Source organism: Myotis myotis, unplaced genomic scaffold (genome assembly GCF_014108235.1).
Source record: "Myotis myotis isolate mMyoMyo1 unplaced genomic scaffold, mMyoMyo1.p scaffold_m19_p_10, whole genome shotgun sequence".
NCBI classification, from domain to species: Eukaryota; Metazoa; Chordata; class Mammalia; order Chiroptera; family Vespertilionidae; genus Myotis; species Myotis myotis.
The window spans coordinates 35,064,799-35,079,943 of NW_023416314.1; the positions used below are offsets into that span (position 1 = coordinate 35,064,799).

The window sequence follows — 15,145 nt, forward strand, 5'->3', positions numbered from 1 at the left end:
TTACTAGAACCAGGGCTGCTAGGCCCTCCAGGCTCCTGCCCTGCATCCTTCCTAGTGCCTATGCTCCTTCTGCTGCTTCCTCTTCTCAGAGTGGGTCCACATTTCCTACCTCCTCCCATGGACCTTTCTGTTTTGCAAACACTGTGCTCACGAGTCCTGTTTGAAATCTGTCTTCCCCAGTCGCATCCTGGTAGACTTGACCCCTTCCTGGCTGGATCCCACTGTTGATCAGTCTCTCCCATCCCCTGCTCTCCCCTCATGCTACCTGTAACACATGGTACCTGTTAGTGCTGGGAGCATGTCTCATTCACCATCACTAGCAGTGGGAATTATAAGAGTGGTGCATGTTGTTCTGATCTGACTTGCAGGCCCAGCTAGTTTTTTGAGAAATGCTGTTCCTCAGAATTCTCACAACAGCCCTGGAAGGTGGGGATAAGGATCTCCATTCTGCAGATGAGGAAGCTCAGAGAGGTTAAGTCGCTTTCTCCCTGTCACACAGCTCATCGGAGTCAGAGATGGGATTTGAACATGGATCAGGCCCATGCCATTTCCATCTTCCTGGCCACCAATTCTAACCTGGGACTGACCCACAGGGGAGGCAGCCAGCAATGGCTTGCTGATGAAAGGATAAGCCTGAGGCTGCTGGGTAGAAAAGTTGATGTTACAAGGAGAGCTGACCAGCTTGGCTTTTAAGAGTTAAAAAGGCTCTCTTACATGGTTCCATGGGTCTGGTTGAAAAGAAGTGAGGAGATCACGCAACATTTTAGGTTATCATTGGATTTTCCATGTTTTTAGGTAAATAAATAAAACCCATCCTTATCTCTGCCATGCAGCATAGAAAATGACCTCTCTCTGAAAGCAACTTGAGTCTCCCTGACTGGGGTCAACTTGGGTTGGGGGCCCAGAGGAGGACTCGGCCAGCCTTCCAAAGGCCAGTTAAGGCATTGGCATTTCACGCTTCCTCCGCCAAGCTGTGGGGGGTTGTGAGGTTGTTTGGGCCAAGGCCCTGTGTCCAGAGGGCAGTTTCCTCATTCTAAATAGCTTCATACCGTCCTGTTCTCACACACAAAAAAGAAAACTGACCAACTGTGTGCTGGTCGTGGCCTGTCAGGCACAGGGGCACATGACGGACTTTGAACATGATCTTCCATGGAATAGGCAGCTGTTAATGGTGAGATGATCCCATTTTCATTTTAAAAATCCTTTAGTTTCTGGGTGGTGAGAAAATTGGAGAAGAGGATGTGGGAGAAGAGTTAGGATGTGCTGTGGTCTAGGTGAGAAATGGTGGTGGTGGCATTGGAGAGGGGTAAACGTGAGCAGGAGTAAGGTCTGCTTAGGAAGTGGGACGGAGAGGACTTGATGGCTCGTTGGCTATGGGCAGTGAGATGTCAAGGCAGGCAGGCTTCTGGTGGGGCCTCTACTAGACGCTGGTGCCACTCACAGTGATTAAACAGGCAGAAGAAAGCAGAAGGCAAGAATCAAGGCAAAAAACAAATGGCAAGCCCTATGTACCAAACAAGAAAGAGACTACTAACTTCTGACCGAGAAATGGGGAAAGGACAGTGACCTTGAAGTTCCTAAAACAAGTAGTGCAAATGGCCATGAAACAGAAAAAATATTCAACTGATATCCAAAACATGGAGATTAAAATATCTAGGCTCCATTTAATGCATCACATTGGCAAAGGGAAGGAGAAGGAGAAGGAGAAGGAGAAGGAGAAGGAGAAGGAGAAGGAGAAGGAGAAGGAGAAGGAGAAGAAAAAGAAGAAAGCCCACTAACGTCTCATATCGATGAGAGCATGAGGAATTGGCATGTCCATATATTGCTGGTAGAAATATAAAGTGGTGCAGTATTTTGTGGGAGGCAGTTAGTATTTTTTTTTTAAATGTTAAGTTGTATATATGCACAAATATTAGGGTATCTTTACGACTAGAGAAAAATTGGAAACCACCTATATGTCTATCAGTAAGAGATTAATTATGTATCTATGTAACCACTTAAAAATAAGATTAAAATTAGTGTGTATAGTATGATCCCATTTGGTAAAGTATCTGGATGCGTTGTTTGTGGATGTCTGTGTGGGGGGTATTTATCCTAGAAGGTTGAGAAGGGAATATATCTAAAATCATATTGTGAGTGGTAGGTGAGTTTTTATTATATTTAATGTACTTGAGTAAGATAAAAAATAATATTTTAAACAAAGAGAAGACAATAACTGCAATATAACAGAAACTGTGATTAAAGTGTTATCAAAGGGCCAGGCTAGCATTGCTCAGTGGATTGAGCATCCTCCCATGCACCAAGGGGTCACTGGTTCAATTCCCAGTCAAGGCACAGGCCTGAGTTCCAGGCTCAATCCTCAATAGGGGGTGTGCATGAGGCAGCCAATCAATGTTTCTCTCTCATCGATGTTTCTGACTCTCCCTTGCCCTTCCTTTCTCTCTCTCTCTCAAAAAAAACCAAAAAACACACAAACAAACAACAACAACAAAATATTAAAAAATAAAAGTGTTACTGTACGGAACCCAGGGATGGGAGTGACAAATGCTGACTCGAGTGGCTGGAGAAGGCTTCCTGGAAGAGGTGTCATTGGATGGAGTATGAATAATCAGTTATGTTTGTTTGGTTTTTCCATTTCTGCACAAGGAGACATGGGAACTTGACAAAGGCAAAGCCTGAGCCAATTGTGCAGCCCTTTCCCTGAGTTTGGTCTCTGGTCATAAAAATTCCTGCCAATTAATTTTAAACCAGGTGACAGGAAGTGGAAGCTTAGAGCTCTAGAAATTCACCAGCAGCTTCGGCCAGTGTGCCGTGCAGTCGCTTTGCCACTTTCCCCCAGCCCCCGGACCCAGTTGGGATTTTATCCTCATTGGCAGTGGCAATGGCATTCCTGGACACTCTGCTATCAGCCCTTTCTAGTTCCTTGGTTACTATCTTGAATCTTTGACTAAAGAATCACTTTCACTTCACATTTTCTCAACTTGGTTTTAGCAATTATGCAGCTTCTTATCAAAATGCCCTTTTGGGAACTTAAATATGCATTGATACGATCTACTTACTTACTGTGTGGAAAACCCCGTGACCCGACAGAACGGAATGACCTGCCTGGATTGGGAGAAGGAGCTTAATTGGTGGCCTGCTGCCACGGAATTGCAAATTTGGGGTTTGATGAGGACCGGAAGGGAAACTGAATACACTCTCAGAGCAGAGGGTCAGGAGTGGGCTGGTGAGCCCACGTCCCAGTGCCTTTAGTTATTAGCGGTGTAACCTCAGGCAACTCTCTGGACATATAGTAAGTGTTAATTGATTTTGCTGTTTCAGCTTTGAGATGTGACTTTGGTTCTAAGGTCTGGCTGCAGCATAGTGAGGGAGCTGAGACCATCCCTCCCCAGAGAAAGTAGGCACCACTGGGAGCAGGGTTGTACAGGGATGAGCATTTAAATTTCAGAAGTTATTTCTTTAATGAGCACTAAAAATATATATGTATTCACAGCACCCAAACCTATGACTTCATAGATAGTTTATATAGAATTGGCGTGATTAAAAATTCCTTTAAATTTGTTAGCAACCATTTTGCAATTATGGAATCTTTCTTAGTGGCGAGGTTGCCTTTTACTGGACCACAGAGAGAAGAGGGAAAGAAGTAAAGAGCTGCTGGAACTTTAAAAAAATCCGTTAACAATAAAGTTAAGCAAAAAAAAAAAATGTGAATTGATTTGGGAAAATTAAATGATAGCAGAGGTAAGATATCAATATAGTGAAAATGGTACCAAAATGACCGCAGCAGGCCGTGGCTGGGTCGCTGAAACTCACTGAGTGGCAGTTTTCTCATTGGTAGTATCTCTCAGGGTGGTTATGAAGATGATGAGATAATGTCTGTAGATACTGTTGGCTCAATCGCTGTCACAAATAGATGATTTTCCTTCCCTTTTTTAAGTTAAAAGTGACCTCTCAGATTGGCCAGTGTGGTTTCCTTGTTTTCCAGATGAGGTACCTGAACTCCAATGGGGGAAAGACCAGCTGAGAACTCCTGAGATCACATGCTCCTCACTAGGCTCAGATGTGCACAGGGCCTACCAGGGACCTGAAAAGTCTTAGGGAGACTGACGAAGGCATGGGAATAAAAATTGACCAATAATGCAGGCCACAGTGATGAGATAGCCGTGGGACAGAAAGGGGGAATTACTGATGGGCGCTTTTCAGTATAGTGCACTGTCACAGCCCTTCTCCGCAAAATGGGAAACTCTACGTATAAAAGAAAAAAATTTGGAAAAATACCCAAAATGTTAGACATAAGTAGAGGAAGTGGCATTTTCCTCTGCTCTATTTCTCCTGGTATTTAATGGTGCTTTGCATTCTGGCCTCTGTGAACAATAAAAGTAACTGCCAGAATGATTGGAAGGCTGAGTTTTCTGTAGCAAGAGTTGGGCACCATCAGTGCCCTGTTTGTCATATAACTACCCATTATCATACTTCATCTCTGATTATCTCACTTCATTTTTGAAATCATTCCCTCCTTGTCCCTGACCATTAGCAATTTTCCCATTTACCTGGGATCATAAGTAGTTGGTAAGCAATATTAGGTATAAACCGATGATGCACTTGAGTCCAGCAGTCTGCAGGGACTCATTGTCATTGTCTTCTTGTTTTGCAGATGGAAACACTGAGACTCAGAGAGGGCTGGTGATCTCTGCGGCACTTGGTCAGCAGGTAAGTGATAATGCTGAAAGTGAGCCTGACACACGATACAGGTCTCGTCGCCAATCTCTGCGGCCCGTTGTCTCAATCTTGTGACTTTTCTGATTTGTGCAATTCAAGTCAGGAAGTAAGATGAGTTGTTCTGAGGCGCTTAGGTATTATTTGCGCTTGCGGTTTCTGTTTGTTCCTACCGTCGGGTTGGAATGGTTAGCAGGTGAGTCTGTGAAGGCCTCTCAGGCATTGCCTGGACCAGATGGGATCTGTCCCTGAGAATGGCAGAGGTCATTCAAACCTGGCCCAGGTTGTGCCGAGTGTGACATCATTGAACCTTCAATAGACACAACTGCTGTGTCTAGAACAGAGAGCCCTGGACTAGGGGGTCTGGGGACCTGGGTTCCAGTCCCGCCATAAGCTGCTCTGTGACCTTGAACGAGCCACTCAACTCGTGGTGTCCCTCGCTTTTCATTCTTTCTTTTAAACTTTCCCCTCAGAATATCTGGTGCCAGACTCTGTGCCAGGCATGGGGGATAACACGATACATACGACGCAGGCTTTGCCCTTGAGGCATGCATTACCCAATTGATGAGCTCTTCCATTTCTTCATTACTGTCTCATCGTGAGAATTGCTAGCATCTGCTTTGGTGTTTACAATCAGTAGAACATTTTGCTATCTTCCCCGAAACTCCATAAGATGAAAAAAAAAAGTGATTGCTCTTTTGCAGAGGAGAAAATGATGGCTTAGAGAGTTGGCCAAGGCCACGTGGTGAATAAGGGTTAGCATTGACCTTGAAATCCAGAGCATCGGTTTCTGCCAAAAGCCACTGCTTCACCTGATGGCTGGAGCACTTGAGCAGGCATTTTAGTGACTCTGCCCCTCAGCAGGGGTCAATGTTGGGGTGACCAGCACTAGGACGGCCCCCATGCCGATAGAGGAATTCCTTTCTGGGAGGGGTACTCTCCTGTGTGTGGTGGGTTAATCCAGACAGCAAGGCCTTCTCTGCCTGAGAGTGAGGGCAGCCTTAGGCCCTGGGTAAACTGATAACCAGAGGAAAACATGCAGAGGGCCCAGGGCCATTCCCACCACCCCTGGGAGCTGGGAGGCAGCATAACAGAGAGAGTCTGCCCGGGGCCTGGATGCACACCCCTTTCTGCAGTGACCCTACTGCTCTGCTGTGTCCCACCAAAGCTGAGCGATCCCCGATCCCCGTAGCTTCTGCTGGGGCAGAGGTGCCTGGCCTCAGGCAAGACGTGGAGAATGATATGGACCCGAGGCTGCACTGTTTGTTTGTGGGGATGACAACTGCTTGAGCAGGAAGCGCTGAGGCTGCCTCAGAGACTGGGACTTCAAAGGGTGTTGAACTACCTAGTCAGGGACTAGGCCTGCTTTTCCTTTCCAGTATATTTGTATGGCGTGGTTTGTAGCCATCCGTGATGATGTACCCCCATGCATGGGATGTATGGGGTGTGTAGGATTTGTGGGGAATGTGTGTGTGCATGTGGGCGTGGGGTGTGTGGGAAGGGTGTGCGTGTGTGTGTGTGTGTGTGTATTTAATCTCTAGGAAGCAATTCTTATAAAAAATTCAATTCTTATGGAAACACAGTGTAATTTTTCAACAGGACCCAGAAATGGGCTTTTAATAAGCATCATTAAGCTCTTTGATTACAAGGGGAAGCCAGCCATTCTTTCATCCCGGCTTGGATCACACAGCTCTCCCTTGCCCTGTTCTGTGGGGTCAGATAAAAACTCCTACTATTCGTATTGGTCTCTCCCAAGCCCTTTCTCCCCCTTTCCTGCCCTCCCCAGCCCCGGCCCCCACACGGGGCTTGTCTGATCTCGCCGCTCGGACTGCACACAGACAGGGCTGGTGTCAGCACTGACAGATGATAGCTGCGGGCGTGCCTGGAGTCTGAGCGCCCTGTTTCTCCTGTTGTCCCAGCAGAAAACTTTAGGGTCTTTGTTCGGGAGGTGCTGAGAGCTGAGAGATCCGGGGCTCCTTCCTTTCCCCGAGGGTCACTTACCATCACCGCCACCCCGCAGGGCTGTGTGTGTGCAAACCCTTTCCTTTATGGATTGGATTTCCCCTTGTCCAACAAGAGAGAAGGCGAGGCCCTGCTGAAAGGCAGGTTTCACTCTAGACTGAAAGCATCCCTTCAGGTCTCCTAAGGAAGCTGGTTCCCAGAGCGATTATCTTTCCTGAGCCCGGAGCGTGGTGAAAGGAAGCTGGGCGGGCTTAGCAGCAGGCTTAGCAGGTGGTGCTACAAGAATGTTCCTTCATGTAAACAGGTCTGGGTTTGTGCAGTTTGGCTCTTCTCTGTGCACTGGCTCAGTTCTGCGCTGGTACGTTCTGATTTGCACGGCTCCTTCTCAGAGGTCCTGCATTCCTGAGCTTCTCTGTGCACTGGCTCAGTTCTGCGCTGGTATGTTCTGATTTGCACGGCTCCTTCTCAGAGGTCCTGCATTCCTGAGGAATGGAGTTCTGCCTGCATCACACCTGTGCACCCCAGCACAGGGGTACGGGGCATGGGGTATGGGGCACAGGGCACAGGGCTGAGTGTGCAGGAGGGGCAGCCAGTGTTAGTGGTCTGGCTCCAGGCAGCAGGTTGCCCAGGTGTGGTACCCATGCCGTGTATCATATAACAGGTCTGCAGTTAAGTCCCAGCCTGGCCTCTTACTGCACCATACAACTCAGTTTCTCTGTGCCTTGGCCCTGGAGGGCCTGCCCTATTTGGAACATTCTCTCTAGATCTTGCCAGCAACTCCAGGGCAGTGGCTGGCCCAGTCCCCGCGGCTCCAGTCATTGTATCAGAACTGGCAACAAACCAGATAAGCCACTAAACATCACAATTCTGCCACATATCCCCAGTGGACATGGTGCCTTGACCTTAAGACCTATCCAGACAGACTGTCCAGGGATGAGGACAAGAGCCATCAGCATCAGTTCTCCAAACACCCTTAGTCACAGCTTTAAAAGACATTTATTAAGCCCTACTATGTGCAAGGCACTGTGGTAACATCTTAGACCTATTTTTTCTAATTTTTATAGACATTTTCCAGATGATATAGCTAAGTTTCAGAGAAGTTATCATGCCCAGAATACATAAATATTTCATGGAAATGCCTGGATTTGAACCCAGGTGTCTGGACTAGAAGCTTATAGCTTATGTGCTCCACCTCAATGAAGCATGTGCCACACAATGGTTATCAAAAAAAATTAAGAAAAATGGCTGTCACTTAAGAGCAATAGTTCTTTTAAAGATAATCGATAATAATAAAAGCATAATATGCTAATTAGACCAGACGTCCTTCTGGATGAAGCCGAGGCTGCGAGGGCCAAGCCCCTTGCACGAATTTCATGCATTGGGCCTCTAGTCATTAATAAAGCACTTACTGCATGGCATCATAATCATCAGTTCTTCTGTTCCTCTCCCACTGGATGGTGAGGTTCTTGAGGCAGAAACTGGAAGCCCCAGCCCCTTGCAGGGTGCAGGGTTTATAGCAACTGATCGATAAATGTTTGAATGATTAACAATACAGGGGCAGGCAAAAGTAGGTTTATAGTTGTTTATATGGAAGATAATTCAACAATACTTTTATATAATAAAAGCCTAATATGCAAATTGTTTTACTGGGAGTTTGACCAGAGTTTGACTGCTTGCTATGACATGCACTGACCACCAGGGGGCAGTGCAGAACATGGCAGGCGTCTGTGACATGGTGACACTGCACTGGCAAAGGGTGTCAGTGGCGGCACTGCTGGCCCCGATGGGCCCAGATGAGAGCAGGATCATGGTGGGATGGTGGAGCAGGTGAGCAAGTGGCTCCAGGCCAAGGCAGGTGTGAGTGGTGGCCCGATCGCCCCACTGATTGCCCCACAGACTGCAACCAGCGCGACAGCGGGGGTGGGGCTGCTGCCCTGCTCCCAAGCACTGAGGGAGCCGGATGGGGGGCCCAGCCCTGATCAATTGCTCTGCAGGCAGGATGGTGAAGCAGGTGAGGGGACAGTGCCAGGCCACAGCAAAGTGCCAAGCAGGGCTGTGGTGCTGTGAGGCTGGGGGCGTGAGCTGGGGTTGTGAACCTGCGGGCATGAGCTGGGGCCTGATCCCCACAGGCCACCCCAAGGGACCGCGCCCATGCACGAATTCGTGCACTGGGCCTCTAGTAAATAAATAATCATACAAGACTAATCTCTGTGTTTTTTGTACTCACAATTGTAAACCTACTTCTTCTCAGCACTGTATGTATTATTTTAAGTCTTTAACCCTGTAAGATAGATACTCTTGTAACCATTTTACACCAAAGAAAATAGAGGCTTGAAGAGTTTTGAGTAACTTGCCAGGGTACCTCGCTGGTAAGTGACAGAACCGGGAATGGAATCCTGGGTGACTGATAGGAGAGTTTGGTATTCAACTGCAATGTCTTGCCCCACCCAGGGGCACTGGCCTCCCCCACAGTCATAGCCTCAGTGATGCCAACATCCTCCAGTGAACTCCTGTCACTCAAATCCAGCACCTGCTTACCCAGGGCTGTGTAAGGTTTCCATCCAGAAGGAATGGAGCTGGAGAAGGCTGGGAGGCCAGAGTCATGCACGAAAGGCAGTAGGAAGGTTCACTAACAGAATTAACAAGAAAAGGGGCCTGGCCAGTGTGGTCAGTGGTTGAGCGTTGACCTATGAACCAGGAGGTCACCAGTTCGATTCCCGTCAGGGCACATGCTCTCCATCCCCTGTACGGGGCATGCAGGAGGCAGCCGATCACTGATGTTTCTCTCTCATCTGATGTTTCTACCTTTCTGGAGAGGAGACCCAATTTATAAGACACAAGTGGGGCAAAGTCAAGATCAAGCGGGACAATCTCTTGAGCTCCATGGAGAGCAGTGGTGAAGTGCTTCCATGGTGTTTTCTAGGGGAATTTCTTGCGCTCAGCAAGCATGCTACCACTGGCTGATTGGCAGGTGAGGCCAGGGGAAAGTCTCAAGGGAGGGCCTTTCCTTCTAGTACTTCCTACAGACCTCATGGATCAGTGACGGGTTTCATCATGTGGAGCTTCATCTTATGCAAGACGAAGAAATGGTGCTCCATCCAGCTTGTTGCCACAGGCTAACTGACTCCTTGTGACTTTGTCCAAAGGGTAGCAGGAGCACGTGCTTCTAGTGAACATTAAGCAACAGGGAGCAGATGTGAACTGGGGAAGAGAGGGGCTTGGAGCGGCTGAGGGCTGCCTGGGCATAGCTAGGGTTCCCACCGCTGACGCCTTCTGGGGCTGGGGCTGGGGCTGGGGCTCACTTTGTGTGGATGCGGGCTGCATTCTAAGTCCTGGGGACTCCAGTGAGGAGCGCCGGTGACCTCATCTAAATGCTAGGACAGAAATAACTGCTTTCAGAGACCACAATGAAATCTCCTTACCCAAGGGAAAACTACGCAGAAGGAGGCCATGTGACATGTCAGTTAGAACATTCTGGGATATGTCTTGGGGGGAGGGGGTCTTGGAGCTTTGCTCTTCTAGAGACTGGCCCTGTGCACCCCGAAATGAGTGGCAGTCCTGGGCCTTGAGACTGGACCTTAAAGGCACTCGCACTTTCCCTCACAGCAGTGGTTTTAAACTGCTCTGTGGAGCCCTGGCGTTTGATTGGAATTCTCTCGGGCTTCCTTTGGAGACAGGCAGACAGTCCTCTGTTGTTCTCCGGCCCCCACCTTACAGATCCGCTTCTCTCCTTGTTCCGAGACTGATGTTTGGCTGGGATATGCTCCCATGGTCATGCTGATGGTTTAAAGCCAACAACTGGCCCTAGCCAGTTTTTTCCAGTGGATAGAGCATCGGCCTGTGGACTGAAGGGTCTCAGGTTTGATTCCAGTCAAGGGCATGTACCTGGGTTGCAGTCTTGATCCTTGGCCCTGGTTGGGGTGCATGCAGGAAGCAATCAATCGATATGTCTCTCTCATACCCATGTTTCTCTCTCTGTCTCTTCCCCCACCTACCACTAAAAATCAATGGAAAAATAACCTTGAGTGAGGATTCACACACAAAAAGAAGTAGGAAAAAAAGCGCCAACATCTATTCTCATTGGCCATTGTGTCTGTTCTGATTGGTTGCTGTCTGTGCCATATCCAGTGTTAGAGATTTTGATTTTAACTCCTGCTTGCAAGCCTTCTTTTGCGCAGAGGCTGAAGCCGCTGCCCGTGCCACCTGCATCTAAACACAGGCACATCCCGCGAGCAGCCTGCAGCCCACTGCTGCACTGACCTGAAATGGCTCGGCTGTTTTTGAAAAGTGCTGGCTGTGCTTCTTCATCTGTCCTAGGGCTGCAGAGTCACCCGAATGTCATCAGCCCACGTGGCCAAATGGGGCTCGGTGCTTTGTCTGTCTACCCACCACCACCAGAGTGGAAGTCCTGGTTGTGCTGCCATGGCAGACAGGAGAGCAGGGTTGGTGTTTTCTGCTGCATCCCCAGGCGTGTCTCCTTAGCAAGCAGGGGGCATGCTTTATTGCCTGCCTGTGGACATGACTCCCAGGCTCTCTCAGCTGTGCCTTTCTGAGCAAGCTACGCTCCAAATGAGCGGGTGAGCCAGCCTCTCTGGCAGGATTCCTTATGGGCATTTGTGTGTTTATTCTTCCCCCTTTCTAAAAAAAAAAAAAAAAAAAAAAAAAAAAAGCAATGGCAAAAGTCCTAAAAAGGAAAGTGCATGCCCTAGGGACTCATGCAGACCAGGATTTATATGCAGGCTCTGATTCGCATTAGCTGTTTGACCTTGGGGAAATGGTTCAATCTTCTGGCCTCAGTTTCCTCGTTTGAAAGATGGGAATGATGACAAAAATGACAACTAACATCTACCACGTGTCTGCCACAATTTTAAGCATGTACGTGACAACCCCGAGGTAGGTGACATTATTCTCTCCTCATCTTATGGAGGTAGAAATCGAGGACCAGAGTGACTTTTCCAATGTCACCCAGCTGAATGGCAGAGCTGCACTGAAATACAGGCGGTCTGGCTGCAGAGCCCGCTCGCCAGGCCTCAGTGCTTCCCTCGCTCTGTCTCAAGACTGTGTCAGGACTAATTTCCAAGCAACAGGTCTGGAGCAGAGGGTGCTCTTCTTACAAGCGAATTCTCTTTTCCTCTTGTTCTGTGTCTGACAGAACGAGAACAAATCTTTTCATACACTGAGTACTTCTATAACTGGGTGCTACACTATGCGCTTCACATTCATTATCGAGTTCGGATGTCCTAGGTTTCCCTTTTTAATACTGTTCCAGTTGTACACATGAGGGGACAGCAGAATGAGTAGCTCTTGTGAGGTAGTGCGCTCCCCATCAAGGGAGTGGTTCACACAGGAGCAAGAGGGCCACTTGTCAGGGCTGTAGTGGGATTCTGACATTGGACTGTGATATCATCTATTCGATTCCATGATGCTCTTCAGTGCTTGGCCTGGGATGTGAGCATTTCCCATGATTTTGTGGAAGTGGGAAGGGTTGCCTGAACTAATCCCAGTGTTTCAGTGTCCTCTAGAAAGCATGCAATGACCCTGAGGGAGCAGCAGAGAGCAATAAATATATTCTGCCTGTGGCTGGAATCTATACAATTGGGAGTTAAGAAACCCAGGGAGAGAAAGAAAGAAAGAAAGAAAGAAAGAAAGAAAGAAAGAAAGAAAGAAAGAAAGAAAGAAAGAAAGAAAGAAAGAAAGAAAGAAAGAAGAAAGAGAGGAAGGAAGGAAGGAAGGAAGGAAGGAAGGAAGGAAGGAAGGAAGGAAAGAAAGAAAGAAAAGGAAGGAAGGAAGGAAGAGAGGTTCTAGTCTAGGTTTTACAACTAGTTGAAAAATCATTTAGCCTCTTTGTACCTTTTGTTCAGAAGAAATAACTTTAAAGAGCTGCTGTGTCTATAAACTAATACATCTAAGTTGAAAGTATCATGCCAATGAGCATCATTAGCATATATTGTTCCTCCTCCTGGTGACACCTTCAATCTCTAATAATTTCAAAAATTAGTCAGGAACAAATGCTGTATCTTCCCGGATTAGATGGGCAGAGGAGGAAAGACTGAAAATGAGAGGAATAGAGTCAACCCATCATTTTTATATTAGAGAACCTCTAAGCGTAAAGCAGAAATTGACCTCCACACAGGCAAGAGAAGAAAGAATGAAGAACTTATATTTGCATTTCCTAGCAAACACGGGGAAAAGGGAAAGCTGATGATCACATGTTGTTCTTACTGGCTAATGTCAAGTCTTTGTTGAAGAATAACTAAACACAGATGACAAGCTGTATGCTAGGCATGGAGGGGTAAAGCTTGTGAAGGACTGGCAAATGCGTGATGTATTAGGTTGTGTTCTGGGGACCAGATTCTAGGACAGGGATCTGCATGCAGAAAGTTTATTGGATTTGCCCTCAGGATCAACACCTGTAGAGGAGTAAGGGAAGTAAAATTGTATCAAAGGAGGAGTTGGGCTACAATGCAGCCACAAATAAGGCATCAGCTGATCCCAAAGGGAGGTTTGGAGTTGGCATGGCCCTTCAGAGATCCTGCCCTGAGTTCAGGGGAGCTGAGTTCGCTGCCCTCTGCAGCAGCAGCTGTGGACTGCCCCAAGTGAGGCAGCCTTCTTGGGCTGAGGGCCATTCCTGGAGAAGGACTCAATTAAGAACTGTCAGCAGCCAATGGCAACAGTCCCCGCCGCTGGAGAAATGGGTGCTGGCGTGCCAGAGGGCTGATCTGGACACATGAAAAGCAGGCTGCCATTCCTTCCTTACATCCCACTGCAGACGTCATAATGGAAGCACCTCTCTTGGGCACTGTCTTCAGGTGAGCTTCAGAATGTTTTCAAACGCACTGTCCCAGATAAGCATGATCAGTGTGTTGGAATGGACATGTGAGAAGGACCCCACTGGCTCCTTTTGGCCTGTACATCTGCAGGAGACATTACTGGTGGAGTGAGAGTAAGTCTCCAATGGTACGATTGCTCTTTTAGGACTGAGTAGCTGGCAAATCTTAGACAATTCCCCTGACATGCCCAGTGGAAAATGTGGTTTTCTTATATTTTTCCTTATTATCCCCTCTGCCCCATTCCATTTGGGCTCTGAATTGTTTTTCTTTTACCCTACAAACTCAGTTTTCCCCATGACTAATTTTCTCTCTCTCTCTGTCTCCCAACCACAAACTTGCCCATCAGTTCATCCAGTCATTTTAACCATCAGCCCCCCTCGGACATCCCTCCCTCCACCAGTTTCACAGTACCTATCACCTTCCAAACCTGTCCATTGATTAGCCTCTGGCTTTCATAACAATAATAAATGGCATCCATGTTCTGCCAATGAAGAAATGGGAGCTCAGAGAGGTTACGATGCTTTCTGAAAATGAGACATCTATCAAGAGACAGGTCCAGGCCTTATCTTAGATCCCTTAGCTCCCAAAGTCTGTATTCCTTCTTCCAGACTTTTGAAATACTTGTGGTGATTTCTTGATGACTCTACATTCTACTTCCGTCTTCTCTGGCTGAGAACTCTACAGACTTCAGTTGTTAATCCCACAGGTCATTATGAATGACTGCCAAGAGTTGGGAGCCACTCTGCCCCCTTCCTTTTTCCTTGAACAGGGTAATTGCAGAATGCTGGGTGCAGCCTGGCCCTGGGGCCTACCAGCTATCCATTCATTTAATGCCAGAGACACTCCAATGGTAAGGAGCCTTTGGGATCACAAACTCACTCTCAGAGTCGATGGGATAAGGCTGACACTGGAGCCAACTAATGGACTTGTTGTGGCTCATGATGAATGAGACTCAATCAGACTACCTGACCAGCTGCCAAAAGTCTGGCAACATCACTGGGGACCCACCTGGTCCTTTATGCCAAATGCTTGTGCTCTGTTCTGTCATCCTTTTTCTTTAAGGAAAATGCATTTGGTAAAGGGAGGTCTTCTGCTTTTAGAATCAATGGAAAAATATATTTGAATGAGGATTAAAAAACCCCAAAAAACACAAGGGTCAGTTAGGCTATTGTTAAAGACTCATGTGGCAGCACCTATTCTGTGCTGGATAGGAAGCTAAGCCCATAGGGATGAAGCAATAATACCAGGGTTCCACCCTCTCCCCTAGAGATATGAGCTGGTGGTTGCTTAGTGTTATGTAAATGGAAGACAGGGTTCCACAGTCTCCAGAAGCTGGGAGGCTTCTGAGCTCTTACAACTGGTTGGCTCTGTCCTCTGCCCTTGAGACTGTGATTTATTTGCACAGAGAGTAACTTAGAATCCTCATGGTGAGTGAAAAGAGAGGCTGATTGAGTCCTCACTCCTCTCTGTAACACAGATTCTCTGTGTGACCCTGTCAGAGCACTGAGCCTCTCTGGTCCTCAGTGTTAACTCAGTGTCGATGTAGAGAACAGTCGCTATAATGCCCCATGCGCCTGCGGCTGGGGAAGCACCTCGTATAATGCCCTGCACACAGTAAGCACTCTGTAAATGATACC

General features: G+C 47.6%; 1 protein-coding gene across 1 annotated transcript in view; it reads left to right on the plus strand.

Annotated features, from left to right (window-relative positions):
• The window catches only part of TENM4 (teneurin transmembrane protein 4), a 734,586-nt gene that overhangs the window by 146,868 nt on the left and 572,573 nt on the right, over positions 1-15,145 (plus strand). Inside the window, exon 2 of the mRNA XM_036324847.1 lies at positions 4,655-4,710. The gene's annotated coding sequence lies outside the window, so the exon portion shown is untranslated. The remainder of the gene's footprint in view (positions 1-4,654; positions 4,711-15,145) is intronic.